The sequence below is a fragment of the Puma concolor genome, chromosome B3 (assembly GCF_028749965.1).
Source record: "Puma concolor isolate L17-30 chromosome B3, mPumCon1.1.hap2, whole genome shotgun sequence".
NCBI classification, from domain to species: Eukaryota; Metazoa; Chordata; class Mammalia; order Carnivora; family Felidae; genus Puma; species Puma concolor.
The window spans coordinates 29,861,436-29,879,943 of record NC_141672.1 but is presented as its reverse complement, the minus strand read 5'-3'; the positions used below and the strand labels follow the sequence as shown (position 1 = coordinate 29,879,943).

The 18,508-nt window shown below is 36.8% G+C and overlaps 1 protein-coding gene across 10 annotated transcripts in view; it reads right to left on the bottom strand.

Annotated features, from left to right (window-relative positions):
• The window catches only part of NUMB (NUMB endocytic adaptor protein), a 204,834-nt gene that overhangs the window by 99,631 nt on the left and 86,695 nt on the right, over positions 1-18,508 (bottom strand). The window lies entirely within an intron of this gene.

Here is an 18,508-nt window from a genome sequence, read left to right as displayed (position 1 = left end):
AGAGAGAGAGAGGGGCAGAAAATCCCAAGCAGGCTCCACACACAGCAGAGAGCCTGACTAAGCTGGATCTCACCAACTGTGAGATCATGACCTAGGCCAAAATCAACAGTGGGACATTCAAGTGACTGAGCCACCCATGTGCCCCAGTAAGGACACTCTTAATCCCCTTCTATTTCACCATCCCCTCTGGTAACCATCAGTTTGATCTCTATAGTTGAGAGTCTGATTTTTAAATCTTTTTTCTTTGTTTCCTTCATTTCTTAAATTCTACATATGAGTGAGATCACATGGTATTTGTTTTTCTCTGACTGACTTTTTCACCAGCATTATACTCTAGATCCATCCATGTTGTTGCAAATGGCAAGATTTCACTTGTTGTTCTGGCTGAGTAATATTCCACTGTGTAAAACGCTACATCTTCTTTACGCATGCGTCTATCAATGGACACTTCCATAATGTGGGCTGCTTCCATAATTTGGCTATTGTAAATAATGCTGCAGTAAACACTGGGGTGCATGTCTCCCTTGGGATTAGTGTTTTTATATTCTCTGGGTAAATACCTAGTAATGGAACTACTGGATCATAAGGTAATTCTATTTTTAACTTTCTGAGGAACCTCCATGCTGTTTTCCACGGTGGCTGCACCACAGCATTCCAGCAGCAGCAGAGCACAGGGGTTCCTTTTTCTCCACATCCTCACCAACACTTGTTTCTTGTGTTGTTGGTTTTAGCCATTCTGACAGGTGTGAGGTGATATCTCATTGTGATTTTGACTTGCATTTCCCTGATGGCTAGTGATGCTGAACATCTTTTCATGTGTGTGTTGGCCATCGGTATATCTTCTTTAGAGAAATGTCTGTCCAGACATTTAGAGAAAGTGGTCTAGTTTCATTCTTTTCCATGTAGCTGCCCAGTTTTCCCAATGCCATAGGTTGAAGAGACTGTCTTTTTGCCATTGTACATTCTTGCCTCCTTTGTCAGAGATTAATTGACCATATAATTGTGAGTTTACTTCTGGGCTCTCTGTTTTGTTCCATTGATCTATGTGTCTGTTTTTTTGTGCCAGTACCATATTGTTTTGACTACTACAGCTTTGTAGTAGGTCTTGAAATCTCCGTTTGTGATACCTCCAGTTTTGCTCTTCCTTTTCAAGACTGCTTTGACAGTTTGGGGTCTTTTGTGGTTCCATACCAGTTTTAGGATTATTTGTTCTAGTTCTGTGAAAAATGCTGTTGGTTATTTTGATAGGAATTGCATTAAATCTGTAGGTTGCTTTGGGCAGTATGGCCATTTTGACAATATTTGTTCTTCCAGTCCATGAGCATGGAATGTCTTTCCATTTCTTCGTGTCGTCTTCATTTCTTTCATCGGTTTTTCAGAGTACAGGTCTTTCACCTCTTTGGTTAAGTTTATTCCTAGGTATTTTATTATTTTTGGTGCAGTTGTAAATGGGATTGTTTTCTCAATCTCTCTTTCTGCTACTGCATTATTAGTGTCTAGAAATGCAAAGGATTTCTGTATACTGATTTTGTATCCCATGACCTTACTGAATTAATTTATCGGTTCTAGTAGCTTTTTGGTGGAATCGTTGGGGCTTTCTATATGTAGAGTCAGGTCATCTGCAAATAGTGAAATTTTTTACTTCTTCCTTACCAATCTTCCTTACCTTTTATTTCTTCTTCTTGTCTCATTGCTCTGGCTAGGACTTCCAGGGCTATGTTGAATAAAAGTGGTGAGAGTGGATATCCTGGTCTTGTTCCTGATCTTAGGGGAAAGGCTCTCAGTTTTTCACTGTTGAGTATGATGCTAGCTCTGGGTTTTCCTTACATGGCCTTTTTTATGCTGAGGTATGTTCCTTCTAAACCTGCTTTGTTGAGGGTCTTTATCATGAATGGATGTTGTACTTCGTCAAATGATTTCTCTCCATCTACTGAAATGATCATGGTTTTTCTCCTTTCTCTTGTTGATGTGATGCATCACGTTGATTGAGTTGTGGATACTAAACCACCCTTGCATCCCGGGAACAAATCCCACTCGATTGTGTGATTGTGGTGAAAGATTTTTTTAATGTATTGTTGGATTCGGTTTGCTAATATTTTGTTGAGGATTACTGCATCTGTGTGCATTAGAGATACTGGCCTGTAGTTCTCTTTTTCTGTAGTCTTCATCTGGTTTTGGTATCAGAGTAACGCTGGATTCACAGAATGAATTGGAAGCTTTCCTTCCTCTTCTGTGTTTTGGAATAGTTTTAGAAGAATAGGTATTAACTTTTCTTTAATTGTGTTGTATAACTCACTTGTGAAGTTGTCTGGTGCTGGACTTTTTGTTTCTTGAGAGTATCTTTATTACTGATTCAATTTCATTGCTGGTAATTGGTCTATTCAAATTTTCTATTTCTCCCTGATTCCGTATTGGGAGGTTATATGTTTCTACGAATTTGTCTATTTCTTCTAGGTTGTTCAATTTGTTGGAATGTAATTTTTCATAATATTCTTTATAATCCTTTGCATTTCTGTGCTGTTAATTCTCCTCTTTCATTTCTGATTTTCTTTAAGTCCTCTCTTGTTTTTTTCTGATGAGTCTGGCTGAAGGTTTATTAATTTTGTTGATCTTTTTGAAGAACCAGCTCCCGGTTTCATTGATCTGTTTTACTGTTTTTTAGTTTCTATTTCATTCATTTCTGCTCTAATCTTTATTTCCTTCCTTCTACTGGTTTTGAGTTTCATTTGTTCTTTTTATAGCTCTAATTTTAGGTGTATGTTTAGGTTATTTGAGATTTTTCTTGCTTTTGGGGTTTGTCTATACTCCAATAACTTCCCTCTTAAAACAGCTTTCGCATCTCAGATTTTTGGATCAATGTGCTTTTGTTTTCATTTGTCTCATTGTATTTTTTTTTCACTTCCTCTTTGACTTCTTGGTTGACCCATGCAGTGTTTAGTAACATGTTATTTAAGCTCCATGTATCTGTGTTCTTTCCAGGTGTGCGTGCGCGTGTGTGTGTGTGCGTGTGTGGTTGATTTCCGGTTTCATAGTGCTGTGGTCAGAAAAGGTGCATGGTATGACTTCAACTTTTTGAATCTGTTGAGACTTGTTTTGTGGCCTAACATGTGATATATTCTGGAGAATGTTCCATACTTCAAAGGAATATGTATTCTGTTCTTTTAGGATGGAATGTTCTGAATGTATATCTCTTAGCTCCATCTGGTCCAATGTGTCATTCGAAGCCACTGTTACCTTGTTGATGATCTATCCATTGATGTGAATATGGTGTTGAAGTCCCCCACTATTATTGTATTACTATCAATTAGTTCCTTTATGTTTGTTATTAGCTGCTTTACGTATTTCAGCGCTACCAGGTTGGGTCATAAATTTTTACAATTGTTATATTTTCTTGTTGAATTATTCCCCTTTAGATTATGTAGTGTCCTTCTTTGTCTCTTGTTACAGTCTTTGTTTTAAAGTATATTTTGTCCTATATAAGTATTGCTACCCTAGATTTCTTTTCACTTCCATTTACATGATAAATGCTTTTCTATCCCTACCCTTTCAATTTGTATGTGTCTTTAGGTCTGAAAACAGTCTCTTGTAGGCAGCTCTTACTTTTTTATGCATTCCACCACCCTGTGTCTTTTGATTGGACCATTTAGTCCATTTACATTCAAAGTAATTGTTGATAGGTATGTACTTACTGCCATTTTGCTATTTGCTTTATGGCTGTTTTTGTAGTTCTTCCCTGTTCCTTTCTTCTCTTGCTCTCTTCTCTCATGATTTTTGCTTTCTTTAGCCATATACTTGGATTCCTTTCTCTTTATTTTTTGTATTTCTATTACAGATTTTTTACTGGTGGTTACCATTGGTTCATATATAACTTCTTAGGCATAGAGCAGTCTATATTAAGTTGATGGTCACTTAAGTTTAAACCCATTCTTTACTACCCACCCCCACCATTTTTTAGGTATATGGTGTCATACTTTCTTATATCCTTTTATTTTGTGAATCCCTTGACTGATTTTTATAGATATACTTAATTTTACTGCTTTTGTACTTCCTAACTTTTCTCACTCCTGCTTACGGTCTTTCCTTTCCATTCAAAGACTCCCATTTAACATTTCTTGTAGGGCTGGTTTAGTGGTCATGGATTCCTTTAATTTTTGTTTGGAAAACTCTTTATCTCTCCTTCTGTTCTAAATAACCTTGCTGGTAAGAATAATCTTGGCTGCAGGTTTTTTTCTTTCAGCACTTTGAAAATATCATGCCACTCCTTTCTGGTCTGTAGAGTTTCTGCTGAAAAATCAGCTGAGAGCCTTATGGGATTTCCCTTGTATATGGAGAGTTGTGTTTTTTCTCTTGCTACTTTAAAAATTCTCTCCTTATCAGTACTCCTTGCCATGTTAATTACTATGTGTCTTGGTATGATTTTGTGGCTCTCTTTGTGTCCTGGATCTGGATTTGTTTCCTTTCCCAGATTTGAGAAGTCTTCAACTATTATTTCTTGAAATAAATTTCCTGTCCCCCTTTCTTTCTCTTCTCTTTCTCGGATCCCTATAATGTGAATGTTAAATAATGTTCTAATTCTCCTTCTTCTTTTATTTTTTTTATTTTTTTTTATTTTTAAGAGAGAGACAGAGCATGAGTGAGGGAGGGCAGAGACAGAGACACAGAATCCAAAGCAGGCTCCAGGCTCTGAGCTGTCTGAACAGAGCCTGATGTGGGGCCTGAACTCACAAGCTATGAGATCATGACATGGGCTGAAGTTGGACACTTAACTGACTGAGCCTCCCAGGCACCCCAGTAATGTTCTAAATCTTTAAGAAAAAAATTTTTTTAATGTTTATTTTTGAGAGAGAGAGAGAGAGCGAGCAGGGGAGGAGCAAAGAGAGAGGGAGACATAGAATCCGAAGCAGGCTCCAGGCTCTGAGCTGTCAGCATAGAGCCTGATGCAGGGCTTGAACTCATGAACCATGAGATCATGACCCAAGCCAAAGTTGGACGCTCAACTGATTGAGCCACCCCAGGTGCCCCTGTTCTAATTCTTTTTTTTTTTTTTTTAAGTTTTTTTAATGTTCATTTATTTTTGAGAGCGAGTGAGCAGGTGAGGGGCAGAGGCAGAGGGAGACAGAAGATCGAAAGCAGGCTCCACGGTGATAGCAGAGAGCCTGACATGGGGCTAGAACCCACCAACTATGAGATGGTGACCTGAGCCAAAGTCAGATGTTCAACCGACTGAGCCACTCAGGCACCCCACCCCTGTTCTAATTCTTAAACTGAGTTGTAGATACACAAGTTTTCCATTCATTATGCTCTATACCCCACATATGTTATATATATTCTTTTGGATAGATCAACTATTTTATAATTTTAGGTGAAGATTAAGGTGGAAAATCCTTTCCTGAAACTGAGGATTAAGATGGGGAATGTAGAAATATAAATACATACACACACATAATTAAGAGACATCTAACAAAGAGTAAGAAAAATAAATCACACATAGTTATAAAACTTAAAAGACTTTCTCACTTTTATTTAAAAAAATAAAGTCATTGAAATTTAGTCTGTCCAGCCAAATCTGGAATGAACCAGAAGCCTTTAGAGGTGCAACTCTTAGAGAAATGGGAACTTTCTAGAGTTTTTTCCCCCCTACATTATATTTGTTTGCTTTTATTTGTTCTATAGTCACAACCACACCTCTAACTTTAGGCCTCTCTTGTATATAAATTATAAGGACGAGTGGAAAAGACAGGAGTATGCTTCAGAAAGTTAACTATGAGGAGAAAAAACCCCAAAACTATAGCCCAAATTTGATATACATAGGAGATATAAAAGACACACTCAGGAAACTTGACCCTGACACTTAAGATTGCTTCCTTGTAAGAAAAAGAAACAAAGCCAAAATGGTATGATTACTCTAATTTTTATAAATGTATTAACTAGTACCAAATGTAACCATATATAAAATAAACTATTAAACCATAGGTACCATTTTGAAAACCTGAAAAAAAAAAACTCACAAATTTCCTTAAATTAGCTAAACTTTTTTTCAGGAGACTCTAATCCCACAAGGCTATTCCAAAGATAGCACTAAAAGCAAAAATCACATAAATTGATAATTATCTTGGGAATACCTCAAATCATCCACAAAGTATAGTATTACACTATCTTGCAATAAATCCAACACAAACAGGATTTTTCTAGTATGGAACAGTTTGCTACTTTCAACTGAATACAGTTAAAGTAGCTGCCTTATGCTTAGGAACTATGCCATGAGAAAAGCTTCTATCTAGCACTAGAATCACACGGTATGCTCACACTGTGGGAGGCACAAAAACACTGTAGAGAAGAAACTTGCTGAGTAGAACAGCAAAGAGAACCTAAATTTCATTTTATTGCCTTTAACTTTATTATTCTCTAAACAAATATGGTTGGATGTGAAAATATACAATCCTACTATATTCTTCCTCACACTTCTATTCCAGAATTCTACAGGGAAAGTTATGAGAAAAAAAAAATGCACTGACTGTCCATCTGCCAAAAACATTTTTTTATTCACTCACTAAAATTTAAGCTAAAAAGGACATATTAAATAATCATTACATTAACAAAGAATATTGTACCACAAGCAAAAAGTCTTTCATCTCTGAGTTTTCTTTGATTTCTACTATTTCTTATGGTGTGTAATATGCTTTCAAGTCATAAGACATTTAAAGTGAAAAAAAAATCTTTTTATTTCATCAAGTTAAGTAAGTTTTAAAAATATAAGGAATCCTAGACTTTCCACATGGCCAAAGGATTCAGCAGTAGGTCATCTAGTCAATCTCCTACTGAATCAATGAATTCTAAGAATTCTGGATTACATTAAATATTGGCCTAACTGGCATAATTTGCCTAACAGGAAACAATTTATAACTTATTAAGTTGTATCACTGGCTCAGTGTTCCACTTAGGCACGGAGCCAAGTGAATTGCAACAAAGTACAGCTTCATCATCCACAGTAAAATTAAAATACTCAATATTAAACTTACAGAATTAATAAAATTCATTTTATTTTATTAATATTTATTTATTTTTGAGAGAGAGAGAGTGAGCAGGGAGGGACAGAGAGAGAGGAAGACACAGAATCCAAAGCAGGCTCCAGGCTCTGAGCTGTCAGCACAGAGCCCGACACAGGGCTTGCACTCATGGACCTCAAGATCATGACCTGAGCTGAAGTCTGATGCTCACCCGAATGAACCACCCAGGTGCCCCAATAAAATTCATTTTAAAAGCTCAGTCACTTTTATGATAAAAATTAATTTACAAACAGATTCATAGAAAGGTAGAAAGAATAAAGGGCTGGTTTTGCTTTTTTTAAAATTTACTTCTCAAAAGAAACATTCATTTAGTTCTTGTATATACACAGTTGTTGGTTAATTTAAAATTTGTTTCTATTCCAGTTCAAATTTATGAGTTACGTATGTTAGGATATCCTGAACACAATATTGTCTTATTTCAGAAAGTTCTGCCATCTACAGCATTTTCAAAGAAAAGATTTTAAGAACAGATTATTCTAATTTTTCAATAGCTAAAACTAAAAGTTGTTTTGCTATCAGCTGTCAGACCAGAGGTTTAAAAACAACAAATTAATCTTGGTTGTCCTAAAGATTGGTATTTGAGAAGGGAACACTGTCACAGTTTGAATGCCAAAAGTCTTCAGCCATATACTCCCTCACCCTGACTGCCTTTTAGACCACATGTTCTTGACCAGGGCATCATGCATCAGGCTCTTAAGATTTGGCAATGCCCTAATATTACACACAAACTTGAATGTGCAATTGTCTGTGCACTTTCTGGGACCAGATTCTTCAACTTTCATCAGAATCTCAAAGGATTCTGTAACTATCGAAAATTTAAGTGGATTTAAACAGTATTTTGTGATCCTGATCTATCATCAGCGTTTAATTTTCAGTTTCTACCTTCCTTTTAATCTTCCCACTCATCTTGTTTACAAAATTATTTCTTTTGTTTAGATAAAGAATAAAGAAGCTCTGGCTTCTTTATTCACTCTTAAAAGACTGTAAGAGAAAACTAGAGCTTCATAAAATGAGTAAAGAACCTGTCTACTTAAAACTGCAGTCAACAGTGGTTTCAAAAGCTGACCTTGTAATATTTTAAAAACCTGCAATATTAAAGAAACAAAACTATCTCTTCTGAAGACTTTTTCTTTCGGTTAGTTACACAATCAATTTTATCTTTTAGTTGATCTCTTGCCTTTCAATTGAGAAAACAATCGGTGAACTTAATTTGCAATTCAGCTATACTCACCTCTATCTTTTAAGGCATGTTAAGACTGAACATATAAAAATATGACCATCACCCCTAACCTCACAATACAAATATATACAACTGACTTCATTAAAATGGTGTTCCTTCAAAAATTAAACCGTACTTATAAAACAAAATGGTTTTCTCTGATATAGCAAGGACTGATTTAGCAAGGAACATCCTGATGAAAAAGGGCAGAACTGCTGAGAATGCTAGCCTACTTTTACACTGACTTCCCTCCTCTAAGCATCTGTTAAGTGTGGGATGAGAAAAAGGTGCTGAATCTGGAGAGGCAGACTAGAAAAAAAATATATTTGGTTCCAAGAATTTAAAAGAGAGACAGAAATGTCACTGGAAAAATTATAGAAATAAGAAGGTTAAAAACAGCTCTGCACTCCTTTCCTCACAAATAACTTCACATATTATCTACAGACATCATCTCTTCAATTCTTTAACCCTCTCCGCTCTGTGATCGGACTCCTTTTCCCTCACAATCCTCTCCCCTTATCCAAACCATTAACAAAAGACTTATAAAATATTATCTTAAGTTTGTCCATTGCTCTTTATCTCCACCATCAGAACCATGGTCCAAAACAACTTTCCCTCTTATCTTACTAGTATAAGCCATCAACCAGTATTTATCTTTATTTCCTCTACTGTCCCCCTCTGATCAACTGTGTACAAGGTAGCCAGTGTAATCTTTAAAAACGTAAAATGAATCATGCACTGCATAATAGTTCCATGGCTTTCTAATGCACCTTCAAATTAAATCCAAACTCTCAGCATTTGGGAAGTCAGTATGGCAGAATAACTGACAATGCCCAAGAAATGCTTGGAACAATGCCCAGAACATCACAAAGGTTGAGTAAATGTTAACATATAAGGTATAGCTCCTGCCTGCTTCTCTTACCTTGAGGTGACACTCTCCCCAGCTATGAGCCTTTCAGTTAACTAAAAGCTCTCTCCCACTTTGGGTTGGCTATTTCCCTGTCTGAAATGCTTTTCTTTCAGACCCTTCAAGAACTTCTGTCTTTCATTCATATCTCAAGTCTCAACCTAAATATCTTATTGGGGAACCTGCGTGGCTCAGTTGGTTAAGTGTCAGACTTCAGCTCAGGTCACGATTTTGTAGTTTGCGAGTTCAAGCCCCGTGTCAGGCTCTGTGCTGACAGCTCAGAGCCTGGAGCCTGCTTCGGATTCTGTGTCTCCCACTCTCTCTGACCTACCCCTGCACATGCTCTTTTTCTCTCTCAAAAATAACCATTAAAAAAAAATATTTCTGGATGTGCAAGTATTTAAAAAAAATATATCTTGTTGACGAGGCCTTCTTTTTTCCTCTAAATACCGTTCTCTATTATTCTGTATTATACCATTCTTTTTATTTCCTACAGTGTTTATAGTTCATAATTTTTTTTTTTTGTTTCATTGGTTAAACCCTTGACCATCATATGACTAAGCATCGATCCAATGAATTCTCAAAGTTGCTTTATATAGGAATCATTGGGCTCTGTTCTTTCTATCCAAAATGTACATGTTTATCTTCTCTTACTAACAAGCTAAAAAATTGATCACTAATATAAATATATCACAGCCCATGCTATGATTCGTTATATGTACACATTTCCCTTACTTGTTTAAAACCCTGTGTCCAACAACATATTATGCTAGGTGCTGGCAGAAGAGGAACCAGCATGAAGTACTAAAGATTATTTCTACCCTTAAGGTCTTGAATGATATAAGTAAGCATAGGATAGGAAGGACAAAAAAGGGGATGCATTTCAAGCAGGGGATGGGTTGGAATGAAGGAAGAGTCATGATACGTATAATGTATATTTCGCCAAAACTAACATGCCAGAGATTGCAAGATATGTTGCACTAAGAAAAATTCCTGCCAAAATTAATTATTAATAACTGTTCATTAATTGTGAAATATCATGAGTAGTAAGATGCATACCAATATGAGATAGATCCCAGTTTCAGAGATGTTAAAGTGTAAGGAAAAGAGGAAGTAGGGAAGGGAGAAGAGGGGAAGGAAAGGGGCAGGGGCAGGAGAAGAAGAAAGAAAAATGACCATTCAATTATTAATATAAAATCAATCTTCCAAGAACTTCAAAAAGTCTCAATGATATGGAATACTGGTTATTCACTAAGTTTGTTATCAGGAAGGGGAGAAAAATCCCTAAAAAGAGTGGTCACAGAGCAACCCATACTTTCATATTGTTTTCATTTGCTTTGCATATCTTTGCCTTTCCCTTTATTTTTAGCTTTTCTAAATCACTTTTTATATCTCTTACATATAGCACATAGTTGAGTCTTGCTTTGTGAACCAAACTGAAAATCATGAATTTTTTTTAGAGGTGAGTTAAATATAACAAAAAAGATAAATCTTTTAAAATTCATGTATTTCAAAACTCCTAATTGACTTGAGGATCATAGGTCATGGCTTAAAGGAGCAAATATACCTAAAAATTATAATAGCAAATGAAAAATCTTAAGTGGATATAGTTAAAAATAATGAAAATATCCCATTTCAAACCTTATTACGTCACTTATAAATGTATAATTTTTTTAAATGTTTATTTTTGAGAGGAACAGCATAAGCAGGGGAGGGGGAGAGAGAGGGAGACAGAGGATCCAAAGCAGGCTCAGCACTGACATCAGAAAGCCCTATGCGGGGCTCAAACTTGTTAACCATGAGATCATGACCTGACCCGAAGTCAGACACTTAACCTACTGAGCCACCTAGGTACCCCTATATTAATTCAAGTTAGTTAACATACAGTGTAGTCTGGCTTTAGGAGTAGAACCCAGTGATTCATCTCTTACGTATGATACCCAGTGCTCATCCCAAAAAGTGCCCTCCTTGATGCCCATCGACCATTTAACCCATCCTCCTACCCACCTCCCCTCCAGCAACCCTGTTTGTTCTCTGTATTTAAGAGTCTCTTATGGTTTGCCTCCTTCTCTGTTTTTATCTTATTTTTCCTTCCCTTCCCCTATGTTCATCTGTTGTGTTTCTCAAATTGTTGTGTTTCATGACTGAAATCATATGGTATCTTTTTCTGACTGACTTATTTCACTTAGCATAACATACTCTAGTTCCATCCACGTTGTTGCAAATGTCAAGTTTTTTTTTTTTAAGTTTATTTATTGATAGAGACACTCAGGGGAGGGGCAGAGAGAGATAAGGAGAGAGAGAGAATCCAAAGCAGGTTCTGCACTGTCAGCGTGGAGCCCAAGATGGGACTAGAACTCACAAACCGTGAAATCATGACCTGAGCCAAAATCAAAATCAGATGTTTAAGTGACTGACCCACCCACCCAGGCGCCCCACAAATGGCAAGATTTCATCCTTTTCCATTGCTGAGTAGTATTCCACAGTATATCTATATAGATATAGATACACACACCACTTCTTTATGCATTCATCAGTCGATGGACATTTGGATTCTTTGCATAATTTGGCTATCGATGACAGCACTGCTATAAACATTGGGGTGCATGTGCCCCTTCAAATCAGCATTTTTGTATCCTTTGGATAAATTTTGTACCCTTGGGTAAAATTGCTGGGTCATAGGGTAGTTCTATTTTTAATTTTTTGAGGAACCTCCATATTGTTTTCCAGAGTGGCTGCACCAGTTTGCATTCCCACCAACAGTGCAAAAGGGTTCCCCTTCTTCCGCATCCTCACCAACATCTGTTGTTTCCTGAGTTAATTTAGCGACATGCAGAAAAATGAAACTGGACCAATTTCTTACACCATACACAAAAATAAATTCAAAATGGATGAAAGACCTAAATGTATAATTTTAAATGCTTATATGAGAAAAAAGCCTAGTAATTGGCGAGTTAAGCATCTATCTGAAGGAATCACAAAAAGAAAACACAAAGAAATTAGAATAAAATTCCACTTCCAGTAATATATCAGGCTAGATTTTCACCCAATTATCTCATTGAAAACAGCTAAAAGTGATGGGTAAAATTTTATTTCAAAAAATATTAAAAGCACTGAAGCATGAAGAGTTGACAAGATCATAAAGGAATAACCAGACCACAATCTATAAGAAAGCAGAAACTCAAAGAGAGCAGTGGCATAATGAAAGAGTTTTTATCCTGTATACATCTGCATAACTCACCAAGTTGAGCTTCACTTTTGATGATCTCTTGGGAGAAAACAGAAATCAAAGAATAAGACCTACCCAACATGGAAATGTAACAGGAGACCCTTTCTGCATAAAACTGAGACCTGCCCCCCCACACACACCCCAAAAGTTTTATGTTCAGGAAAAGAGTGAACAGGAAGTAAATCCAGTCCATCTCTTCCCACATCTCATCACTGAAGGACAAGGAAATTTGTCTTCTTAATGCAAAGAGAACAAGGATTTCTAAGAGGTTGTGGACAAGAAGGCTCATACACATATTTGCAATCCACAGTCACCCCATTAGGGTGGCACAAAACCTCTAGGGATAAATTTAGTCACCATGTTGCAGTACCCTGAGGTATCTGGGGGAAAAAAACTAAAGGTATATACTCTTGAAGCAACGCATTTCATTCTCGGGTCTCAAAGAAGAACCACAAATATTTTTCCAGGGAAAAAAGCAATTCACAGTAAAAGTCTCACACAGGAAAAATAAAAAGAAATCTATACCTAGGCACAGCATATGAAAGTTCAGGAAACCAAAAACATAAACAGTACAAAAGCAGCCAGAGATAAAAAAAAAAAAAAAAAAAGACACATTCACTTATATTAACAACTATTAGGCAGCTGATTTATCAATATAAACAATGGAAACCAGAAGGGAGTGGAATTATTTCTTCCAATGACTAAAATAATACTGCCAGCCTGTAATTTTATACCTAGTGAAATATCTATCAAAAAAAAAATAATACACTTTCAGACAAAAACAAACAAAAACAGAGTTTACTACAAAAAATCTCATTAAAGAGAATTCTAAAGAAAAAAAAATCTTCAAAAACAAAGTGATCCAGATGGAAAAATCTGAAATCACTGGAGGAATCAAGAGCACACAAAGTTGGGAATGACATCACACTCAGAGGCTCACTGTCACCATTTTCTGCCATGTAGACCGAAGAATAGAAAACCCAGTTGACAATGAGACAAAAGAAACAGACTCAAAGGAAAGAAGTAAAGTCCTAGTAGCACTGTAAGCCCCTGGGTGCAGCTGTTCTTAAGGCCGACTGAAATCCTGTACCTGGGGGGCACCTGGGTGGGCTCAGTCAGTTGAGCATCCGACTTCAGCTCAGATCAAGATCTCACAGCTTTTGAGTTTGAGCCCTGCATTGGGTTCTGTGCTGACACCTCAGGGTCTGAAGCCTGTTTCAGATTCTGTGTCTCCCTCTCTCTCTCTCCGCCCCTCCCCTGCTCATGCTCTGTCTCTCTCTCTCAAAAATAAATAAACATTAAAAAAAAATTTCTTCATGAAATCCTGTCCTTGGAAAATATGAGATACTCTAATGCCCTTATATTAGATTCTGCTTTTCACTTAAAAGGTATGTAAAGGAAAATGGCCAAAAATTAATAAACAGAAAACATACAATAGAGAAAATCAAAGTCAAGCACTAGTTTTTGACACAGCTAAGAAAATATATAAACGCTTTAGCAAGATAGATGAAGAAAAAAAGAAGTCACAAAAAATATTAGGAATAAAAAAGAAATACTAAGCAGAAATTTAAAAGATAATAAAACAATGCTTTGAATAACTTTATGCCAAATACTCTTAAGTTTATTTATTTATTTTGGGAGAAAGAGAGAACACGCACATGCACATGAGCAAGGAGGGGCAGAGAGGGAGAGAGAATCCTAAGCAGGCTCAGCATCGTGAGTACAAAGCCCAACACAGGACTTGAACACATCAACTGTGAGATCATGACCGGAGATGAAATCAAGAGTAAGATGCTTAATCAACTGAGCCACCCAGGTGCCCCTATGCCAAATACTTAAAAAACAAAACAAAACAAAACAGACAAAACAGAGCCCCATGCAGGGCTCAAACTCACAGACCGTGAGATTGTGACCTGAGCTGAGGTCAGATGCTCAACTGACTAAGCTACCCAGGCGCCCCAAAGAAAAAATTTTTCTAAAAACTGACGTAACTACAAACAGAAAATTTAAATAAAACCATTAGAAAACTGAATACATGCCTACCAAAAAAATTCTAAGCCCACTCACTCCCCCCAAAATACTAAGCCCAGACAGTTGAACAGAAGTTTGGCCAAATGTTCAAGAAACAGGAAACAGATCATTCTAGTCTTTTGTTTTGTTTTGTTTTTAATTTATTTATTTGAGAGAGAGAGAGAGAGAGAGAGAGAGCGCACTAGGAGGGAAAGGTCAGAGACAGCGGGAGAGAGAGAATCCCAACCGCACTTTTTTCTCAGCCCAACATGGGTCTTGATCCCACAACCATGAGTTCACGACCTGAGCCAAGGTCAAGAGTCTGACATTCAACGACCAAGATACCCAGGGGCCCCAGATCATTCTAGTCTTACATAAACCGTTAGTGGCGATGGGGGGACCAGAGTGGAGGGGGGAGGAACAGTTCTCAACTCATTCTTTGAGGCTGTTATAATCTTTTTGACATTTGTTTTTATTAATTTACTTTTTTAAACTGAGATTTATGCCCCATATGGGGCCTGAACTCACAACCCTGAGATCAAGAATCACATGCTCTACCGACTGGGCCAGGTAGGCACCCCAAGGCTGGTATGATCTGAACACCAAAATCAAACAAAGATAATGTAAGAAATGAAATTATGGGCCAACATTACCCATGAACATAGATATAAAAATCCTAAATGAAATACTAATAAACTAAATCCACTTGTATGTATAAAAAAAAAAAAAAGACTATCATGATTAAGTTTGGTTCATTCCAGCAATGCAAGGGTAATTCAATATTAGAAAATATATAAATGTCATTCACCACCCTGAACAGAATAAGGAAGGACAACATATGATCTCACAAGTACAGAAAAAGTGTCTGATAAAACTTAATACTCATTCTTCACACACAAAAAAACATCTTAGCCAACTAGCAACAGAAATGTCTTTAACCTATAGTATATCTATGAAAAACCTACAACAAACAGTGGGGCATCTGGGGCTGAGTTGGAAGAACATGTGCTCTTGAACTCTGGGTCACGAGTTAGAACTCCATGTTGGGTGTACCGTTTACTTAAACAGAGAAACTTAAAAGAAAAAAAATCTACTGCAAGCACTATTCTTAATCATAAAACATAAGCACCCACTTTGTTTTTTTTTTTTTAATGTTTATTTTTGAGAGAGAGAGAGAGAGACAGAGACAGTATGCAAGAAGGGGAGGGGCAGAGAGAGAGGGAGACACAGAATCCGAAGCTCCAGGCTCCAGGCTCTGAGCTATCAACACAGAGCCCGACACAGGGTTCAAACTCACAAACCGTGAGATCATAACCTGAGTCGAAATCGGATGCTTAACCAACCGAGCCACCGAGGCATTCCATGAAGCACTTGCTTTTAAAAATTAAGTGCAACATGGGGCGCTTGGGTGGCTCAGTCAGTTAGGTATTCAACTTCGGCTCAGGTCATGATCTCATAGTCTGTGAGTTCGAGCCCTGTGTTGGGCTCTGTGCTGACAGTTTAGAATCTGGAGCCTGCTTTGCATTCTGTGTCTCCCTCTCTCTACATCTCCCCTGCTCACACTCTATCAAAAATAAATAAACATTAAAAAAAAAATTTTTTTTAAGTGCAACATAAGAATGCCCACTATTAACACTTGTATCGAATATTATACTGTAAGTCCTAACTAGTATAGTAAGACAAAAAAAGGAGAAAAGATGTAAGCATTGCAAAGGAAGACACAATTTGCATTCACATTATTTTAATAAAGTAATTTAGTAAGGTGATTGAACATAGATCTGTTTACCAAAAAAGCTTACATCAGCAAATAGAAATGGAAAGGAAAAACAAAAGAGGAAAAGTATACTATTTATAATAGTAACAAGAAATAAGGCATCTAATAATTCAAAGAGAAGGTTTGAGAGACATTTAGAGAAAAATAAAAAACTTTACTGAGATATTTTTAAATATTTAAAGAACTAGAAAGACATACCATGTTCAAGGATAGGAAGATTCGGTATCATATAACAGAATTAATGCACGTGTAGATTAAAAGTTACAAAGATCTTTTTTAAAAAGTTACAGAGATGTGGGGCACTTGGGTGGCTCAGTTGGTTAAGTGTCAGACTTTGGCTCAGGTCATGATCTCGCAGTTTGTGAGTTCAAGCCCCACATCAGGCTCTCTGCTGGCAACACACAGCCGGCTTCAGATCTTCTGTCCCCCTCTCTCTCTGCCCTCCCCTGCTTGTGCTCACTCTTTCACTCTCAAAATAAATAAAAAACCATTTAAAAAAAAAAGTTACAGGGAGATCTTGGGCTCATACACAAGGCAAGTCCCATTTTATGTATTTATTTAATTTATATATACCTATGTAATATATATATAACATACATACATAATATATATATATAATATACACACACACACACACATATATATATATATATATATATTTTAATTTTTATTTGAGAGGAAGTGCAAGCCAGAGAGGGGGCAAATGGGGAGAGGGAGAGGAAGAAGAGAGAGAAGGGGAGAAAAGGGGGAAAGAGAGGGAGAGGGAGTGGGAAAGAGAAAGAATGAATGCCAAGCATGCTCCACGCTCAGTGCAGAGTCCAATGGGGCTCGATCTCACAACCCCAGGATCATGACCTGAGCTGAAATCAAGTCAGACGCTCAACTGACTGAGCCACCCAAGCACTCCTGGGCAAGTCCCATTTTAAAATAACAGCTTTGGAATATTTGCAGAACTTGACCCAAAATACTCCCATTTATGCATATATTTGCAATTGGTATAAACTTCTTAGTCACTGATCACATATTTTACTTTAAGCTATAGTAAGAGTGGATGTGGCACTTCAGAATTCTTTTTTTTTTTTAAATGTTTTTTAATGTTTATTTATTTCTGAGACAGACAGAACATGAGTGGGGGAGGGGCAGAGAGAGAGGGAGACACAGAATCAGAAGCAGGCTTCCAGGCTCTGAGCTGTCAGCACAGAGCCCGACGCGGGGCTCGAACTCACAAACCGTGAGATATGACCTGAGCCAAAGTCGGTTGCTCAACCAACTGAGCCACCCAGGCGCCCCAAGAATTCTTACAGCTGCAATGAACAAGTATTAGTAAAGAGTACGAGATCAGTGCGTGGATGAGTTCTAGCTGAATGTGCTGTGGCCCCACCAGTTCAAAGGTCAATCACTGTGCACATTCAATACAATGTTAAGTTCTGGTAACTATTCCTGCAAATGATGAAATGTTGCCAACATTTTACATAACACATAAGGTTTTGGTTATTTGTAATTATCTACAAATATTGCCAAAATATCTCCTTAAAAGCCACCTAAAAATGTAAACATTTATTCTGAATATAAATTGCATTTATAAGGAGAAAACAGATAAAACACACTCATAATACAATGATCATATAGGGCTCAAAGGGTATTTATAGTGGAACTATGTTTGGTCCTTATACGTAAAATATTCTTGTACTTGTGAGGCTCATAAGCAGTTGCCCAGTTTGTTCTACCACAGATGTGAAATTGATTAAATGTATGATTTTCCCTAGGTCTAACTTATTCAAATTTAATTTTAGCTCATGTGAATTTTATGATACCTTATATTGGTGCTTAAACTTTCCTTATTCAGTTTCCTAATATAGAAATAATGATCATTTGTTTTACTAACTCCTAGGAGATGATTATTGATGGCTTACTATGTGTCAGGTACTGTTGTAAGTGCTTTGGTACATATTATATAATTTAATCTTTACTTTATCAGGTGGATAATATTACTATCACCATTTTACAGATAGAAAAACTGAGGTACAGAAAAAGTTAAGTCACTTTCCTAATGTCACACAAGTAGAAAAGCTTAGGGATTCATAACCAGGAATCTGTCTCGAGAGCCCAGACCCTCAATTACTATGTTACACTTCTTTTCACAATATTTAAAAGATACATAAAATTATCATGGACAGAAAAACTCACCATTAAAAAAATTATTAATAACAGTTAAACAACAGTTAAGCAATATTAATAGCAATATAACTTATCATAGGTTGATACTTAACAGCTATTTCAAAGTTTCATGGCTACAATTAAG